We start from the raw sequence: 19,215 nt of genomic DNA on the forward strand, positions 1-19,215 counted from the left end.
GCTGGGCTCCATCCCAAGACCCCAAGATCCCGACCTTAGCTGAAATCAGGAGTCAGACAGACGGACGGACGCTCAGCTGACTGAGCCACCCAGGCGCCCCACTGCTTTCAATTCTTTGGGTGTATGCCCCAAAGTGGGATTGCTAGATCATATGGTACTTCTGTTTTTAATTTTTTGAGGGGCCTCCATACTGTTTTCTATGGTAGCGGCATCAATTTGCCTTTCTACCAACAGAGCACAAGGATTCCCTTTTCTCCAAACCCTCTCCAACGCTTGCTGTTTTGTTTTTTTGATAGTAGCCATCCTAATGAATGTATAATGGTATCTCACAACAGTTTTGATTTACATTTCCCTAATGATTAGTGATGTTGAGCAGGTTTTTTTCATGTGTTTATTGGCTGAAATACTTACTTTTAAAGGAATAAAGTAGAATTTCTTTTAAAAGATTAGTTATTAAAACAGCACTTAACCAGGGGGGAAAATAAATGAAAAATCCATTCAGTGGTAGTTTAGAGTCTAAGGGCTCATCTTCCTTTAGGCACTAGGAAAAATGTTTCTTCGGGATAAAGGAAGGACAGGATGTCCATTACTGTGTGCCAGCCCATAGGGGGCACCCAAGAGCAGAGGACCCTGGGTGGTTCTTTCCAAGGGACCCAAGTGTCCAAGGAAGGCTCCAGTGACCTGCCCCAGGTGCCCCACTGCTTTCCCCAGGTGTGCAGGGATTAGACATGCTGGCCGTAGCAGAACGTTTCCCTCAAGCAGAAATGGCCCCACAGAGCACGATTAACTTCAACAGGTCATGTCCACATCCATAAAATCACCAACAGTCAATGATTCATTCATTCACTTATTCGATCAATATGTGTACCAGCTGCCTAGTTGCCAGGTACTGAGACTTAGGTTTGCAACAGAAGATGGTCAACGCGGATTTGGGTTACAACCTGAATAAATGGTTCATAACAGGGAGCAGGAATAAAGGTCAAAACCTCTCACCCCAGAGCCCCATTTTCGAGGTGGAGAAGGAGGCCAGTGGTGAGCAAACACACTTAGGAGATGTCCCTTTATTAACTGGAATATTGTTTGCGGCTCTGCGGGATCGACAACATGAACAAGGTGCAGCAGGAGCTTGGAGTCAAGGGGTCACTGTAGACCATTCTCAGGCCAGACAGCTGACTGAGCCTTCTCAGGGGGGCAGGTGCACTGTCTCTGTAATACTCTCAGTGCCAGTCCTCACCGTCAGCTCAAAATGCACCTCCACAGGGCAGAGAACAACTTCCCCCTCTCTTAAGGGAGAGGAAGCATTAACTAAGCATCGTCTATGGGTCTGGGATTGTGCTAAGTGCTTTATATATATGGCAGAATAACATTTTTAGCTATTAATCTGTGCTTTTCTGCTAGTGCCCTGGGCAGAAGGACCTCACAGAAAAACAGCTGTGTGGGGCTCAGCCATGGCGGGGTTGGCAGACGTCAAATAATCCAGGAAAATGGAGATCTCAGTGGTAAGTGGTGTAGACAGTGTGAGACCCAGGCTTCGTTCTTCTCCCACCATGTGTGTGTGTGTGTCTGTGTGTGTATGTTGTGGGGATAGCCCTGAAAATAGGTGAGGCTAAATTTCTTCCTTACCTGCTAGAGTGAGAGCTCAGAGTCATAGTTAATGTTGCCACGGTAGCAAAGGCACTGGAACTATCCTGTGTTTCGGCAGGAATGGCAATGACACAGCTACTCTGGAAGAAACGGCTACTAACCGTTTCTTAATAGCACCCGCTTACAGATCTTACCATGCTTCCCAGCCGTCCCACCCCTAGGCACTTACCCCAAAGAAATAAGAACATAATATCCAGTCTTTCTCTTTCTCTTCCGGTCCGAGGCGCTTCGGGAACCGCGGGCTTCCGTGCAGACATGGCCAAGTCCAAGAATCACACCACACACAACCAGTCATGCAGACGGCACAGACACGGCATCAAGAGACCCCGGTCAAAAAGATATGACTCTCTTCAGGGGTAGAACCCAAGTTCCTGGGGAACGTGCGTTCTGCCAAGGAGCACGAGAAGGGCCTGAAGAAGATGCGGGCCAACAACGCCAAGGCCATGAGTGCACGTGCCGAGGATCCCAAGGCCCTCGTCCAGCCCAAGGAGGTCAAGCCCAAGATCCCAAAGAGCGGCAGCTGCAAGCTAAATCGACTTGCCTGCATCGCTCACCCCAAGCTGGGGAAACATGCTTGTGCGGCATTGCCAAGGGTCTCGGGCTCTGCTGGCCAGAGTCCGAGGCCAAGACGCAAACCAAGGCCCAGGCTGCAGCTCCTGCTGTGGCTCAGGCTCCCACAGGTGCCCAGGCCCCCACGCAGGCTCCAGCGTAGAGGCTTCTGCCTCCCAGCGTGAGGACGGGAGGACCGGCGTGACCCCTGGGCTTCTGTCTGCGCGGGGCTGCTGTCCTCCTGAGCTATGGGTACCAAGAAACCCGCGGCAGGATCTGTCCAAAAAAAAAAAAAAAAAAAAAAAGAGCACGTATATCCACCAAGACTTGTTCATGAATGTTCACAGAGGCTTTGTGGACAGTGACCCTCAACCGGACCACATGCAGCCAGCAGGAGAGTGAAGTAAAGAGCAGTGAACTCCAGATACCTGTGACGAATGGGCGAATCTACTGAGGGCAATTCCATTCAAACAAAATGCTAGAGAACAAATCTATAGCAACAGAAAGCCTGAAGCTGGGGTGGGAGCAGGGCCTGCAGCGAAGGGCAGGAGGGAACGTTCTGGGGTGTTGGTAATGTTCCAGAACCCAGCCGCGGCGGGGGTTCCACTGGTGTATACACACTGCAAAACTGATCAAACTGTATCCTCAAATACTTAGACGCATTTTAATGTGCGTGCACCTTAAAACACGTAGGTTGACTTAGAGGCAATCAAGAGGTACAATTTTGTGGCACACTAGAATTTGTGCGTATGTCAAATCCACCGCAAAGATCATTCCATTTAGTCCTCATAACACCCTTGTAAGCTAGCCATCATCACCCTCCTGGTCAAGGAATTAACAACCCCGGTCTGGAATTGTTCAGGAAAAGCACCCCAGTCCCTGTGTGTCTCCCTCCCTCAGACGCCAAGGCCACACTCACGAGACTTCTGATACCAGATGTGGGGGGGGGGCCCCAACAGCAATTGTGTGACACCAGCTGGGGGTACGATGATCTCACTCAGCTCTGACACTGTGCACCTGCAGATAGCGTCCGAGTGATCCCACAGGTTAGGGCTCAGTCCTGGAAGACTGAAGCCACCCCCCAGCCCCTGCTTCGGATGCCAGCCGCAAAGCCAGGCAGTGGTCTATACTTCTGACCAGCTGGCTGTAGATTGGAGGTTCCCATCACCTCTCCTCAGGTTCAGTTAATTTGTGAGAGCTGCTCACAGAAAGAGCAACATTTGACTTACTAGATCACTGGTTTATCACAACTCAGGAACAGCTGGATGGAAGAGACGCACAGGGCAAGGGCGGAGCTTCCGAGCCCCCTTCAAGCCCCCCACTCTCCCCAATCTCCATGTGTTCACCCTCCCAGAAGCTCTCTGTACCCCGTCCTTTTGGGATTTTTATGGAGCTTTCACTACGTAGGCATGACCAATCATGAAGTCTGCGGAGGGGATGGGGCCAACAGTTCCAAAGTTCTCATCATGGCCTGCACTTCCTGGGGAGCCTCTCCCCATGCCATTCAGGAGCCCATCTAGAGTCGCCTCATCAGAACAAAAGTCACTCCTATCACCCAAGAAATGACACAGTTTCTAGAAGCTTTGTGCCAAGAAGCGCCACAGACCAATATACATATTTTTTCTATTATCTCACAGGAATCAAGGCTTAGAGAAACCCACTCGCGTTGTTCTTGGCTGGGGCCTTGTGGCCACAAAGCGCATCTCTAACAAAGACCCTAGACAGTGATTAGCGGCTCGCTATGCAGGAGAACACCTGCCTGCTCTCTGGGGGGCTAAGATCCTGTCCCAGTAATAAAGCAAGCATGGACAATGAGGTTTCCAATTTGGGGGTGCAGATCTAGTTGGTTTGGGAGAAAAGGTATATATTGACTGTGGGAAAGTGAAGGTTATCTAGACCTACACCGAAGGGTGTATCAATGTCCGGGCGGAAATGCATTCTTACTTTGGGGAATGGGGTAAAAAGCTCTGGGAAGTTTCATGAACCCCCTTTGCTTCCGGTGGCTTGTGCAATCCAACGGTCTGTCCCTGGGTCTCTTAGGAAGACTGCTGCTTTCTTGTCTCTCTGTTCCTTTGCCCTGACCCAAGTCCAATGAAACCCACGTCCTGGGGAGCAGGGCTGTCATCCTCCCCTCATCACCAGCCCTCCGTGCCCAGTGCAGCCTCCTCGTTCCTTCCGGATACAGGGTGTGTCTGGGTACCAAACAGTCCTGGGTAGGAGGGGGAAGCCTAAGAGAAAAGTAAAAGCACATTCTCCTAAGGCAAACCGGAGCTGCCTCTCTACTGAGAGATTTTGCTGAACTTCCCCAGGGGGCTCCCTCTGCCCACGCGGGGCAGCCCGGGGTGCCCAGCCAGGCCCTCAAACCACGAGACCTGATGACTCCTGGGTGAATGGCCGAGCTGCCCCCGGGGGGGGGCGGGGTCCCGGCAGGCCTGGCACCGTCTGTGCCCTCACTGTCAGGCTCTCTTCTGTCCCAGGAGAGGCCCTGGCACAAATGCATCCTGCCACGCGGAGGAAGCCATCTGAGGCCTTCACTGCACAAGAGAATATTGTGGCAGAGCATTAGCGTTGAAGCATTCATAATCTTTTCCTCTTTCCCTTTGTCCTTTCAGTCAGAGGGGCTGTTTGCCCTTCCCTCTGGGGAGGGTGTGAAGGGGTGGAGGGCAGCAAAGAATCTTCCAGACTCTGGTTTCCGAAAGCTTAGCCCTTAAGGGGATGGAGAGAGCTCTGGGCATAAATAGGATGTTGAGAGGGAGGGAGGAAGGGAGAGAGAGAGAGAGAGACAGCTGTTCTTGGTTCCCCAAAAAAAGAGCCTTGGTCTCTGGTCTGTGCTTAATCATGGAGCCAGAGCCCAGGCCGGGCTGGGGGGCCTCTGACGTCACGGAAGTAGGACTTGCTGGGGGCCCATCGTCTCCACCTCCTGCTTTCCCGTGACCTTCAGCTGCTGTGCCTACCAGGTAGCTATAAGTGAGTTAGTTCACTTCTCCCAGCCACAACCTTCCCACCTGTGAAATGGGGAGCCGAAGGCCACTCCCTGGTGCTGTGGTTGCAGCCCTGAGCAGGGAGGGTAGTCCGGCAAAGCCTGGTCCCCACACGCTGCCTCTCTCTGCTCACTGACTACCGGGTCCTTCTTGGACGGTGGGACGCAGACCCAGAGCTCGGCACTGGAGGCTGGAGTCTGGGAGGCAACAGGACACAGTGTTTGTAGCCGGTGTTTCTCAAACTGCGAGTTGTGACCCACTGGGTCCTAAAATCGACTGTGGGCCACAGTGATTTTAAAAAATTAAACAGAATAGGATAAAAAACATCAAAGTGAATCACACATCCTAAGAAAGAGTGATTTCTTTTTTTCCGTTCCCCTTCTCTGATGCAGGGATCCTCCAACTTTTCTCAGCCACAGGCAGCATCTTGGACTCTGGTGGGTGTGAGGAGCTTCACCCCATGAGGCAAGTGTCCCGTCAGCCCTTTCCCTGCCCTCCCAATCGTGCCCATGTTGGCCACTGTGTATGCCCAGTTCTTCGGTCTTATTTTCCTCTCCTCGGGCACCTGGCTTGAGGCTGATCCCTTAAGGCCTAGGACCCACCCCCAACCATCCTGGCCCCTCCACCCCTGCACACAGGCAGGGTCTGGCAAGGCAAATTCGTCCTTGACGACTTCTGGGGGGACCCACAAGGGCATGGAGTCAGGAAGGAAGGAAGCCAACATGGAGATTTTGGGGCTTGGGGTTGGCCCCTGGGAGAGGTTTGACTTCCTCATTAGTTAATTCATTATTCATTCATTTTCAACACATTGAGTCCTTCTGGTGTGCTGGGCACTGCGAATATAATGATGAATAAGACTCATTCTTTGCTCCCAAGTTGCTTGCACCTGGTGATGGAGACAGACAAGCAAAAAGGTCCTTTCCCCGGGGGCTTTAACAAAATTCTGATGCAATCCCAGCAAATTCAGATCCTTGGTGTAGGGTGCACCGGGACATCAGTGTATTTGGAAAGCTCCCCAGGGGGTTCTAATGTGCAGCACCAGGGACGAGCCCCACCTACCGCAGGGCAATGCTGCGCTATGATCAAGGGCCCAGACCTGGGAACCCCACCCACGTCCTTACGGCCCACCTCCATCCCTTCCCACTGGGTGGCCCTGGCCAAGTCACTTACCTCTCTGTGACTAGGTTTCCTCATTTGTAAAACAGACATGGTAATGTCTATCCTAAGGAGTTATTGGAAGGATTCAATGAGTTCCAGGTGCTCCAGGAGCGCTCAGTAAACTCGGGCTTTATTAAGCACTAACAGAAGCCACTTTTGCAAATGCAAGGGGTGCCTGCCCAGGAGGGGGCTGAGGGTGGGTGGGGAGCCGTTGGTTGGGCAAAGGGAAAGGGGAGATCAGGTCATGGGAGAGCAAGGGACTGGGGGAGCAGGGCGTGGGGAATGGCCAGTCCTTCCAGGCCAAGAGGGCAGCCTGTGCAAAGGCCCAGAGGCAGAGCCGCGTGTGAGTGGAGAGCCCATGGTACGGGGTGGAGTAGGAAAGAAGGGGCTGGGGAGGCTGCCTGTGTTGAGGCTGAAAGCTCTTTGGGGACCAGAGCTGGGAGGGGGCGGCTGAGCAGGCGATGACTGCCTCTCGCGTCCCAGCCCGGCAGCTGATGAACAGCGGCAAGAACTTCTCAAGGGTGGAGGTGGGGCTGAGCTGGTCCGAGGCCCTGCGGTACTGCCGGCTGCACCACACGGACCTGGCCGATCTGCAGAGCATGAACAGCGTGCACAGCATGAGCACCCTCTACTCCCTCACCAGCAGCACCCAGGCGTGGATCGGCCTCTTCTTCGACGTGCGCATCCAGGGCCTGAGCTGGTCCAGCGGCTCCACCTTCACGGCCCCGGTGTGGAGCTCGCTGCCCGTCTTCAAGGAGGGCGTCTGTGCCACCCTGTTTTCCATCTCCATTTTCCCCAACCTGGGGGCCGCCTCGTGCACGGCGCAGAAGCCCTTCATCTGCTACTACGGTGTGTTCCGAGTCCTATTCTCCAGAGCAAGTCGGGGAGGCGGGGTGCGGGGTGCGGGGGGCGGACGCGGGGAACATTCTCGAGTCTTTTCACGGGACAACTGACGAGTAGCCTAACCCCCTTTGCTCGAGTCCTCTGTGCGGTCTGAGGGTCTATCTCCTCTCATTCCTGAGACCCCGTCATCAGAGAGACAGGTGTAAATCAGGGTAGAGAGAAAGTAAAATCTGGAATGTTCCACCTGCCAATTAGGGACTTGGGAGACGAGTAAAAAGAAAGGGAGGAAAAAAAGGAAAAGACAGGCTGGGGGTCCACTTGCATCTCTGCAGCAGTGAGAGCGGAATTCCGTCTCTTCCTGCTCCTCACCGAGCGCTGGGCTGGCTTTCCGTCCCCCGCCCGCGCCCGCAGCGGGGAGCGTGGAGCAGCCACTCGGCTCTTGGGAAGGAGTGAAGGGAACCAACCCCTTCAGGCCTCCCCGCAGGAAATCCGGGGTAATCAACGCGCCTCCATCCTGCCCCCTGCTGGCCCCTCTCGGCCCGGCAGCTCCTGCCGCGGACCTTGTTAGGAAGGTGCTCAGATCTCGCAGCCGGGGATGCTTATAGACCTGACCGTACTGTTCTGGTCAAAAGTGCCCGTTTCTGCTTTTCTCTGTCAGCTGAAGCCCAGCCCAGCTCTTCGCCCCCCTAAGCCCTCGAATAGGGTATGGAGCACCAACCTGATGTGTCCCCAGTTCTCCACCACACTGTGCCTGTCACAGGGCCTTGAAATGTAGCCCACGGGGGCGAGGTGTGACCTTGGGATTCCCAAGCCAGCAGAGAAATGTTCAGGGGTGGGGAATGTGCAGGGGTGAGAGTCCTCTCGAAGAAAGGGCCATAGGTGCAGGCTCTCCCCTCCTCCCTCTGTGTTTTGGGCCCCAGGGAACCGGGTCCTGACTCCACCCACTTCTCTCCCTCTCCCCAGGCCCACCGCTGTGGCCTCTGTTGGGGAGGTGGGGGTGGCCTGCTCTGCCCCGACAGTTCTCAACACAGAGTGAGCCCCCCAAAATGCAAATCAGGTCACTCTGCTTGAACATATTCAGTAGATTCCCTTAGCACTTAGAATCTCATCCCTTTTGAGGCCAACCAGGCCTGCTTGACATTTCTGGCTTCCTCTTCATCCTGGGCCCTGGCCACGCTGGCTGCTTTCTGCCCCTCCCACACCCGCTGGCCCTTCCCCCTCGGGGTCTTGGCCTTGGCTCTGCCTGTGGTATTCCTTCCTACCACTTTGCGAGGCTGGCTGCTTCTCATATTCTCTTCAAGAGCAAGGATTCTGCTTCTCTTATTTCTTCTCTTTTCCCAGGGCCTACAATAGTGTCTGCCACAAAATAGGGGCAGCCTCTCTCTCTCTCTGTATGTATTTCTTGAATAAATGTAATAGGAATGGATGAACCTGTCTACCCTCGAGCTAGGCTTCCCCTCCCCCAGTCTCAGTTCCGTGGCTCCTGGTGCCTGTGGAGGATCCTGGGCAGCCCTCTCCCTCCCCATAACGCGTGGTCTGTTTCTCTTTTACAGACCCTGCTGTGGGACACCGCATCTTCACGGAGCCTGCTCTCAGCCCAACCACCTTTCCCCAGCCAGGTACACACCAAGGAGCTCTGCCTTCCTTCTGACTCGTCCACCTGGACCTGCCACAGGGTCACACCACCTGTGTCCCCTCTGCTTCCCCGCCCCTTGTCTGGCTGAGGGATCCCCTGGCTCTGCTGTCCCTAGGCTGGGCCCCATGGAGAGAATCAATCCAGTGTTACTATTCAGATTATTATTTTTTTAAAGATTTTATTTATTGATTTGAGAGAGAGAGAGAGCGCGCATGCACGTGCGCATGAGCAGGGGGAGGGAGAGAGGGAGAAGCAGACCCCCGCTGATCATGCAGGACTCCATCCCACGACCCTGAGATCATGGATCATGACCTGAGCTGAAGTCAGAGGCTTACCCAACTGAGCCACCCAGGCACACCGCCCCCCACCTTTTAAAGGTTTTATTTATTTATTTGAGAGAGAGTATGCAGATTATTTATTTTATTATTCAGACAAGGAGGTGACTTGCTCAAGGACAGTGGCATTAATGGCTGAGGCTGCATCCCAACCACCCCCCCCCCCGTCAGTGGTTTGGGGGTGGGGGAGAGGGAGCACTTCTTCCCAGCCCAGGTGGGGGAGAGGGAGCACTTCTTCCCAGCTGGTGAGGGGGACTTCCCTTCTGATTATTACTACCCTGAATTTTTTTTTTTTTTACTTTCTTCACATCTGGTGTAAAGAATCCATGACAAAGGAAATATAAACTCCTCACTCCATCTGCTTTGTAGAGTTGGTTTTCCGCATGCTCTGGAGTGTGGAGTTGTAGAGTGAAGATGTCCCGGCTTCCCAGGCTGACTCTCGTCTTGCCGTTTAATATGGCATGAGTTTGGGCAAGCCATCACCGACCCGAGCCCCCCTTTTCCCACCTGTAAAATGAGGTTCATAACAGCGACCTCTCAGGATTATTGTGAGGATTTAAATGGATGACAAATGCCACAGCATAGCTCGGGGCTGGGAACAGTGGTTGCTTAATAGAGGGTAGCTTTAAAAAATCGGTTTAGATAGGGAAAGTTAGGGAACCATCAGGCGAATCTTGATGGGCTTAGATGAACAGGCGTGTGTCAAAGAGTTGGGGAGGCCCGATTTGAATCTGAGGATGTGGCTCTCTGTTCTGCAAATAGAGGCGTTTCCTTCAGCAGGGCTCCGGAATCCATCCCTCAGGATCCCACGGCACAAACTTTCCCACCTTCCATTGTTTAGAATCAGATGTGTGGGCTTGTGATGAGACAGAGCTGGCAAGGGGCAGGGCAGGTGGGGGCCGTGGGGGGTGGCCCAGGCCAGCCTCGGGCAGAGACGGGGTGGGGGGTGGGGGCGTGGGGTGGGGGCGGGTAGAGGCTGTGGGAGACCGGCGTCCTGGGCTGTCTGAAGCCCACCAGAAGTCAGGGCCGCTGGGGAGAGGCGCACTCCGCCTCCTGTCTGGCAGGTCTTCCCTCACCAGGCTCTTCTCTCCTCCCTGGCTCTCCTGATAGGAAGAATATCACATACTTTATTCTGCCTCAGCCTCCTGAGAGCAGCACCAGAAGCTCCTGGAAACCACAAGAGACTGCCTCTAAACTAGGATTATCCTATCTTCCTCATCCCGTCCCCACAAAGTTTAACCACCATTTAATTAAGTGCTAATTATTTGCACGCGCTCTGCGAACCCACTTGTTTACAAGGTTCTCATTTAAGCCTTTAAATTCATTCAGGTGATACTATTCACCCCCTTGCACAGATGACGAAATGGAGACTTAGACTTCACTTATGAGGCCTTTAGCCACGAGGAAAGCTCTTCACCCCTGCTTTTCCTAAATTTCTTGCTCCCCGCGGCTGCCCTGAGAACTCATCCATTCTCCCAGCCTGGTATTTAGTCCTGTAAAATCATGGGTTTCATCAAACCTAACACCCAGGGCCCTGGGGGGAGGGCCTGGGCCGGACCAGAGAGGTTTTTCCCCGGGGAGCAACGAGGCCTGGGCTGTCAGAGTCCAGGACCTCAGGCCGGGGGTCTCCCTGTTCTTTGCCCGCAGCCGTGGTCCAGGTTGGCTGACAGACCTTCCTGCGATTTGCCCAGGAGGTGACGTGGCAGGCGGCCCGGCTCTACTGCCGCAGCCACCACACGGACCTGGCCGACCTGCAGTGACCGACGAGGCGGGCAAGGAGGCCTTGAAGTCCATCACCAGTGAGACCGAGGCCTGGACTGGCCTCTACTTCAACGCGGCCTCTGGGGCCCTGAGCTTGTCGAGCGGCCTGGGCTCCAGCACCACCCCCCCCCCCGGCTTCAGGTGCCCGAGTTGGGTACAGGACTGTGCACGGGGCTCCGCACCTACGCGCGCTACTCCCCCAGAGTGTATTTGCTGGTCTGCTCTGCCCTGAAACCCTTCATCTGCTTCTCTGGTGCGTGGCAGCACCCCCCCCCCCCCACCCCGACCCTGGGCTCACCGTGGCTAGGACGGGACATGGGTTTACTTGGCAGCAGGAGACACTGAGGTTAGACCCAAAGAAGCGCTTCTAGACTCCGAGGGTAACAGGAGCAGGCTTTGCTTTAATTCTGAGGGAGCTTTCAAGAATGGAATGGACCCTATCGAGTCTCAGGGCATTAGCCAGTAGCAGTGGCTAGTAGGTTGGGGGCGATGCAGAGGTTAAAAGCATGCACTTTGGAATCAGAGTCTACCACTTGCTAGAAATAAGGTACGAGGCATCTCTGAGCTTCTTTTTCCTCTTTTGGAAAATATATTTAACAAAATGGTATTGGCGACGCCTACCTCCAAGGCTGGCTTCAGAGACTGAATGTATATAAAGGAGCTAGTAGAGATGCGGGCAGAGTAAGGCCCCAGCACATAGTAGCTCTTGTCACTGCTGCACCGTAAGTCATGGGAACCAGACGCCCGCCTGGTTCTTCTGGATCCTGTATATCGTGTGTCCTCAGCAACAGGTGGCATCCTGCTTCTCCATTTCCTGCTTCCTTCCTTTCTTTCTTTTCTTCCTTCTTTCTTTCTTTTTCTTTCTTTCTTTCTTTCTTTCTTTCTTTCTTTCTTTCTTTCTTTCTTTCTTTCTTTCTTTCTTTCTTTCTTTCTTTCTTTTTCTTTCTTTCTTTCTTTCTTTCTTTCTTTCTTTCTTTCTTTCTTTCTTTCTTTCTTTCTTTCTTTCTTTCTTTCTTTCTTTCTTTCTTTCTTTCTTTTTCTTTCTTTTCTTTCTTCCTTCCCCTTCCTTCCTTCCTTCCTTTCCTTTCCTTTCCTTTCTTTTTTTCCCTCCCTCCCTCCTTCCTTTCTAGCCTTCCTACTTTTTTGCAATAGCTTTGAGATATAGTCCACATACCTTAAAAATCACCCCTTTGAAGTGTCTGACTCAGTGGGTTTTAGTAGTTATAGGGGGGGTGTAAACATCACTGCTATCTAATTTTAGGACATTTTTATCACCCCAAAAGGAACTCCTTACCCTTGAGTGGTCACTCCCCATTCTCCCCCATCCTCAGCCCCAGCAGCCACTAATGCACTTCATGTCTCTGTGAATTTGCCTGTTCTTGGCTGTTTCTTTTCGTGTTTTGGATTTGATGAGAACTGCGATCCTTATCTGTAAAGCAGGAAGGATGGTTCCTCCCTTGCAGGGTTCCTGTGAGGGTTAAAGACCCCGCAAGCCCCCTCCCGTGATTGGCACACACAGGTGCATGCAAGCGTGGAGGTGGCTGAGATGGGGGCTGCTGAGCGCCCCCCCCAGGTGAGACAGACCTGGGGGAGCTCTGTCCCATGTCAGCCCTGCCCTCACCACTCTCCCTCCTTCCTTGCAGACCCCACCATTGGGCACCAGGAGTCCGCCACTCTCTCTCCAGCCTTTCATGCTCCCTCTGCAGAAGTGACTGTGGAGCCAACGCTCAGACCAAGTACATCCCTGTTTTCTGTTCTGTGTGGGTGCTTTGGACCTGTTTTTGGCTGGGTCCCGGGGTCTCCAGGGCCTGCGCGGTGGAGAGGTCGCCTGCAGGCGGAAGCACGGGGAGGCCCCATGGGATCCTCCCTGAAGAGGATTTTCCAGCCCACCCCCCAGCCCCCTGCAGGGCCAGCTGGGTTTGGAGAAGGGGGACTCCGTCACCATCAACCTCCCTGCTTGAACTGGGCCACTAACTTGCAGGTCCAGAGCCAGGAGGCTCCAGAGAGGCTGTGTGGCCCCCCGCACAGTGATGAGGGCCAGCCTGGGAGACTGAGGGGAAGACGCTGGGCGGTGCTCCCCAGAAGTCATCAGAGAGGCCTTTGAGGTTTGGCATCCAGAGAGGGAAGCGCAGGAGAGGTGCCTGTTGAATCCCTTGTGATTTCGGGCTCCTCTGGGTGGAGAGAAGATGCGGGATGAGTTGTTGGGACTCTGGGGGGACATGTTGGGAATGACAGTGATTGCATTCCTATAGCATTTTTAAATTCCGGAAACATCTTCACAGCTATTACCTCATTTTGCTTCCCAAGAGTTCTGAAGCTAAGTAGGGTAACTGAGGGTAAAACACAGTTCTCCTTGCTTCGTTCCAGATCCATCCGTCTGACAAAGGCATTATTGCCTTTGCTGAGGACACAGAGAAGTTAGGGGATTTATATTCTGGGGACACAAAGTAAAATCAGGGGCTCCTCTGGAGGAGCCCAAGGCCCCAACAGTTGGTGTTCTGTGTCTAGGCACAGGCATGGTGGGGACACAGGAGGGGCGTGTCCCAGTCCCCTGTGATGATCTGGATTTCCTGGAGGAGGTGATTGTGTACCTGTTTAGGACCGCGAGGAGGAGTTAGCTCGCAAAGGGGAGTGGGGTGCTTAAGGCTGAGTGGAGACACCCTGGTCCTGCAGGGGAACCCTCTGTGAGCTGCAAAGGAACGTGGCCTCACCCTGAAGGCAACAGCGCCAGGGCTGGGCCAGCGATCAGATTTGGCTCAGAAACTGGGTGAGATCCTGTCATCTGCTTCCCATCTAAGATCTAGCCTGGCCCCTGCCTGGCTGCCCCGGACCCGACTGGGCGGGCAGGGCCAGGCGTGGAAGAACCGGAGGGCGCGGCAGGGCCCAGGAGCCGAGGCCGGCGACGGCTTCCCCACTCCGCGACGCGCCCGGCGGGCCCGGTTGGGGCGCAGCGCGCGTCCCGCCTCGGCCGCTGGACGCCACCCGTCGGCGTCCTCGGCCCGCGGCCCCGGCCTTGGCAGGGGTCGCCGAGCGCAGGGGCCCCGTCGCGAGCCTTCGCTCCTGCCACACGGACCAGCGCCCAGAGCCCCGCCGAGCTCGCCCCCCGCGCCCCCCGCCCCCCGCTCCTGCGGGCCCCGCGGCTCCCCAGCCCCGGGGGACCACCGCCGCCCCGGAGACTCCTAGCCCCGCGAGGAAGAGCCCGGCCCCTGCGGGTAACTGTGCTCGCCGCCGAGCCCGCCTGGCCCTCCGGGGACGCTCTCTGTGCTGCAGCCCGGGCCCGTGGGGCCGCTCCGGCCTCCGCTTCGAGCCCTGCCCTGGTCCACGCGTCCCCGGGGGGGGGGGGGGCGTCACCCAGGGTGGGGGCGCCTCCCAGCCTCTCCCGGGAGCTCCCCGGGGACCGAAGAGAGCGCCCCGAAGCCTTCGGACGGACGCCGGGGAGACCCCTGGGAGCTGGCCAGGGCCCGACACAGGTGCCCGCCCGCGTCGCTGAGGGTTGGGGACGCCACACCGGCCGGACCCCCAGCACCTGGCTCCTCCTGGGGGTGACGGAGCCCTGGGCTCCACCCGCAGGCTGCAGGCAGGAGGCTGAGGGCAGGGGCTGTGTGCTGGGTTAGGTTCAGGTGATGAGACCATGAGTGTTCTCCGGTTCCGTGTTTCTGGATTTTAAGGACAGTGCTTTGGGTGGGGAGAGAGGGGGCATTTGGAGAGGAGAGGCAGGAAGGACACGTGGGGGCAAAGGCTGTTGCACTGGCTGGGACGCAGGACTGAGGCCAGGGGTAGGCCAGCAGCGTGAGGAGAGCCGCGAGGGAATTGGTTTTACCTCCTGTACAAGTGACAGTAATTGAAGAAACAGAAATACACATTTTTAAAAAGGTTCAGCTTTGTTCATTGAATCACAGAAATACAAACTAAAAGCAAGATGCATTTTTAAAATAATTTTTTTTGGGGAGTGGGAGGGGGAGCGGCAGAGGGGGAGAGAGAGAGAGAGACTCTTAAAGCAGGTTCCATGCCCAGCGCGGAGCCCAACCTGGGGCTCGATCTCAAGACTCTGAGATCATGACCTGAGCTGAAATCAAGTTGGACGCTTAACTGACTCAGCCACGCAGGCACCCCTTAAAATAATATTTTTACTTACCAGTTTGGCAAAGATTTAAAGGGGTGATAATGCTGGTGCTAATGTGGGGAAATCAGCGATCCCAGACCCTGGACAGGAAAGTAGGGTGCTAGCCTTCTGGCAGCATGTCAGTTCTGAGATGTGCAAACCCTTCCATACAGTCGTACTATTTTGGGGACTTTATTAAGAAACAATAGGGGCGCCTGGGTGGCTCAGTCGTTAAGCATCTGCCTTTGGCTCAGGTCATGATCTCAGGGTCCTGGGATCAAGCCCCGCATCGGGCTCCCTGCTCCGCGGGAAGCCTGCTTCTCCCTCTCCCACTCCCCCTGCTTGTGTTCCCTCTCTCGCTGTCTCTCTCAAATAAATAAAAATATATAAAAAAAAGAAAAAAGAAACAATAGTACAAGGCACACACATACCCACGCACCCCGCACACAGAGCTGGTTATTGCAGTGAAGAACCGGAGGCAATTGAATGTCCACTGAAAGCAGGTGGGTTAAATACAGTATGGTACATTCAATGAAATACTGTGCAGCCTTTAAAAAGAAGAAAGTAGATCTTTACACATTCAAATAAAAAACTCGAGTGTGTGAAGAATATTCTATAACAAACTGTTAACAGTGGTTGTCCCTGGGTCGGGGGAGGGGATACTTTTATTTCAGTATTTTACAATAATATACCACAAAAGCAATATGGTTATTTCCATATTTGGAAAGGAAAAAAATGACATCTGCAAGGCACTGACAGGACTTTGGTGACTGAACATGAGAGGGAGTAAGGGAGCCGCTGAGGGTACCTGGCAGCCACACAGGGGAGAGGAGGTTGCTGAGGGGAGGCTGCACTTGGTTTTGGAATACGTTGAGTTTGAAGTGCTACCTCTTATTTTTTTTTTTTAAGATTTTATTTATTTGAGAGAGAGAGAGAGCGAGAAGGAGCAGGGAGAAGGACAGAGGCAGAGGGAGAAGCAGACTCCCTTCTGAGCAGGGAGCCCAACACAGGACTCGATCCCAGGACCCTGAGATCATGACCTGAGCCAAAGGCAGACGCTTAACCGACTGAGCCACCCAGGTGCCCCGAAGTGCTACCTCTTGATGGAAACGTCGGGGGTCCCTGGCTGCCATAGTGGGGTCTCTGTGAAGCTGGCAGATAACGTAAGGGCATCGGGCCCCCCTGGGGGCAGGGCCTACTGAAAGACAACATTTGCTGCTGGGAAGAATGCTCATAATGTTGCCCAATCCCCACACATCCTGGTGGCAGGGCCACTGAGAACGATGGGGTAGGAACTCGAACTCGAGGGCTGGGTGCGCGAGCCTGTGGGAGTAAGTCAGGGTGTGGCTGGGACTCAGCTTCCCCGACTGGCCGGTTTCTGCAGCAACTGTGCGTGGGGCAGTGGCTGCCCACGCCTGGCTTCTAGCTCAGGGGCTGGCCCCGGTCTCAGACCCCCTTTGCTCCTGAGACCCCCTTTGCTCCTGAGACTCCTTCATTTTCCCCTCCAGTAGCTGCGGCCACTGAAGGAACTGGCAGCAATAGGAGAGACCCGGCCACGGCCGCTCAGGCCCAGCGTCTGAGCGCATCTAAACACCCAGCGTCTAAAGAAACCACTGCAGCGCCTGCACCAGGTAACTGCCTCTGGTCACCGGGATCCCACTCTTCCCAGGGGAGCCATCCAATCTGGACAGCCACTCCTTAGCACAGGGCACCCGAGACCTTTTTATGACAGACGGCATGAAGTGTTGGGAAGGGAACGAGAACAGGAACAAGGTCGAGGAGCCTGGAGTTAGCTCCCAGAGTACTGCGAAAGCCTGGGGAGCAAACTCCCTCACTTTGTTCACCATCTCTTCTTCCTCATCTGCAAAAGAGGGACAGTGAAAACTCCCCGGCCCACGGCCCAGGCTTGTTGCAAGCGCCCACTGAGGTAATTATGTGAAGGTACTGTATACAGAATGCTGTGCAAATAGAAAGCCGTCCTGGCATAAGGCTGTCCTTCCTGTGATGAGGACAGTGGCTCAAGGCCCAACGCTGAGCTTGTTTATAGGCTCAGAGAACCCACTTAGGGTTTTCTGGGGGTAGAGTTGGCCTTTAAAATGTGGGGCCAGGGAGAGCTGAGTATTTCCAGCGTGGTGTGGAGTATCTACCTAATAGATTTGTTAAAAAGGAGGAAAATACAGGTGAGACAGAAGACATCGGCAGGCTCCTGCAGCCAGCCGGTGGCCAGGACGTGGGAGGGGAGCCGGCCTTACCCCACAGCGGCCTGAGGCTCTTTCCCATCAGCCACGGGACTGGCTGGGCAGCTTCTTTCCTCTTCCTTTTTGAAATCCGAAATCACCGTGGAGCGTCTGCGGTATCCACCAGGGGCAATCCTGACTGCTAAGAACTTAGTTTCCAAATGGCAATAGGATCATTTTCCCCAAACCGGATAGCACTTTCTTTTCCAGGGCAACTCTTTGGAATCCTGAAAGCAGATTTTACCATCCCAGCTCTGATGGACCCAGAAGATATGAAAGACCAATTTTTGAGTGAGGTGAGACTTCAGACCACTTCTGATTTTGATCAGTCAGATGACTTTGACGATGCAAGGCAATATTGTGGGAACCAATATACCTAGAGAAAAAGCTTTGGAAAATTAGCTCCTCTGTTCCCATTGCCGTCACTCTGGCTCAGGGTGACAGGTTGGTGCGTGTGCTGAGACTTTCAGATCTTTTTCTTAGTCTAACATTTTTTTTCCTGAGCTTTTTTTTTTAAATCAAGATAGCATAGTCAGAAAGACCTGAATTGGGGTCTTGGCTTTCTACTTACTAGCTGTGTGACCTTGGACAAATAACCTTTCTGTATATCAGTTTCCTCATGAATTAGGGCCAACAAAATCTACCTCATATGGTTGGTATTATGATTAAGTGAAATATTCCATATAAAGTGCTTAGCAAGTTGGCACGTAGTAAGTGCTTGATAAACACAAACATTAACTGTTACTATCAATTATTATTGTTTTGGATATACATTTGTTCTAGGCTCCCCCTACCATCCTCTGTTCTTTTAAAGGATTATAAGGTAGGACATTTTGAATAGGAAGAATTGTTCCCAAATATTGCAACAGAAGCCTCAAACTGATTTTTGAATATGGCAAAAGGGCACATTTTTTAGTTATACCAGATAATAACCATAGATGTCAGAGCTAGAGGGTTCCTTATGGGTCATCTAACCAAATCATAATGTTACAGACAGGAAACAGTTTGGCATTTATCTGGTAGCTTACTGCAATTTATTCACAGGCCAAAGAAATAGCACCCAGGCAACTCGTTCTAAAACCTCACAAACTCAAGTGTCTGGAAAGAACAGTAGTGTGTGTGTGTGTGTGTGTGTGTGTGTGTGTGTGTGTGTGCGCACACGCGTGTGTACGTGCACTGGCCTGCCGGGGACTGGGGAGAGGAACTAGAAAGTTCTCAGTGCATTTTGCTATTGAAAGAAGAACAGGTGCAAACGAGGCAATTCAACATCGGATAATTTTTTTAGTAGAAGTTCAAGTAATAAGACTGCAGTGCTCAGTAGAAGGTTTTCAAAAGTCAAGGACCCTTTTTTTGGGGGGGGTGGGGGGAGCCAAACCAGAAATCATCTTCCTTCTGTTTTAGAGTAAAGCCAAAGTCAAACATCTTTGAATTCCATCTTTGTTAGGATGTCTCTATTCCCTGTTATTGGAGAGAAGTTCTACCTCACAGATTTAAAGGATGGAAAATGTGGGGACGATGTGTGTCTGTGTGTAGGAAGGTAGAGCATATATTAGTTTTAGCAGCATTTTAAATTCCAAACAGAAGGCGAGGAAACACCTGGAGCCAACTTACTCCAGTTCCAGGGACAGGGACAGAGAAACATGGTGGCAGACACACAGTGCTCAGGGCTCACTATGGACCAGTGGTTGTTAACCCCAACTCAAGTTAGAATCCCCTGGGGAAGTGGAAAAAAGAGCTCAACCCCAATCCGTAGAGAGATATAGTTAGTTAATTGGTCAGTGGGGGAGCTCAAGAGGCATCCCCCCTCTTTTCTGATTTCAAAGTTCAGTAGTGATTCTGATTAACAGGATTGAGAAGCCCTGATTAAGTCCTTTGTTTTAGCCCCTTTGTCATCAGACTCCCCCTACCCCCTTGCCCGGGGCCGCGGGGTGTGAGTGGTGGTGGCCATAGTGTCCTATAACCAAATTGA

The 19,215-nt window shown here is 53.4% G+C and overlaps 1 pseudogene; it reads left to right on the plus strand.

Annotated features, from left to right (window-relative positions):
- The first annotated feature begins 1,899 nt into the window (after positions 1 to 1,899).
- On the plus strand, positions 1,900 to 2,356 carry LOC113931743 (annotated as a pseudogene).
- The last annotated feature ends 16,859 nt before the right edge of the window (positions 2,357 to 19,215 follow it).

The sequence above is a fragment of the Zalophus californianus genome, chromosome 10 (genome assembly GCF_009762305.2).
Source record: "Zalophus californianus isolate mZalCal1 chromosome 10, mZalCal1.pri.v2, whole genome shotgun sequence".
Taxonomy (NCBI): Eukaryota; Metazoa; Chordata; class Mammalia; order Carnivora; family Otariidae; genus Zalophus; species Zalophus californianus.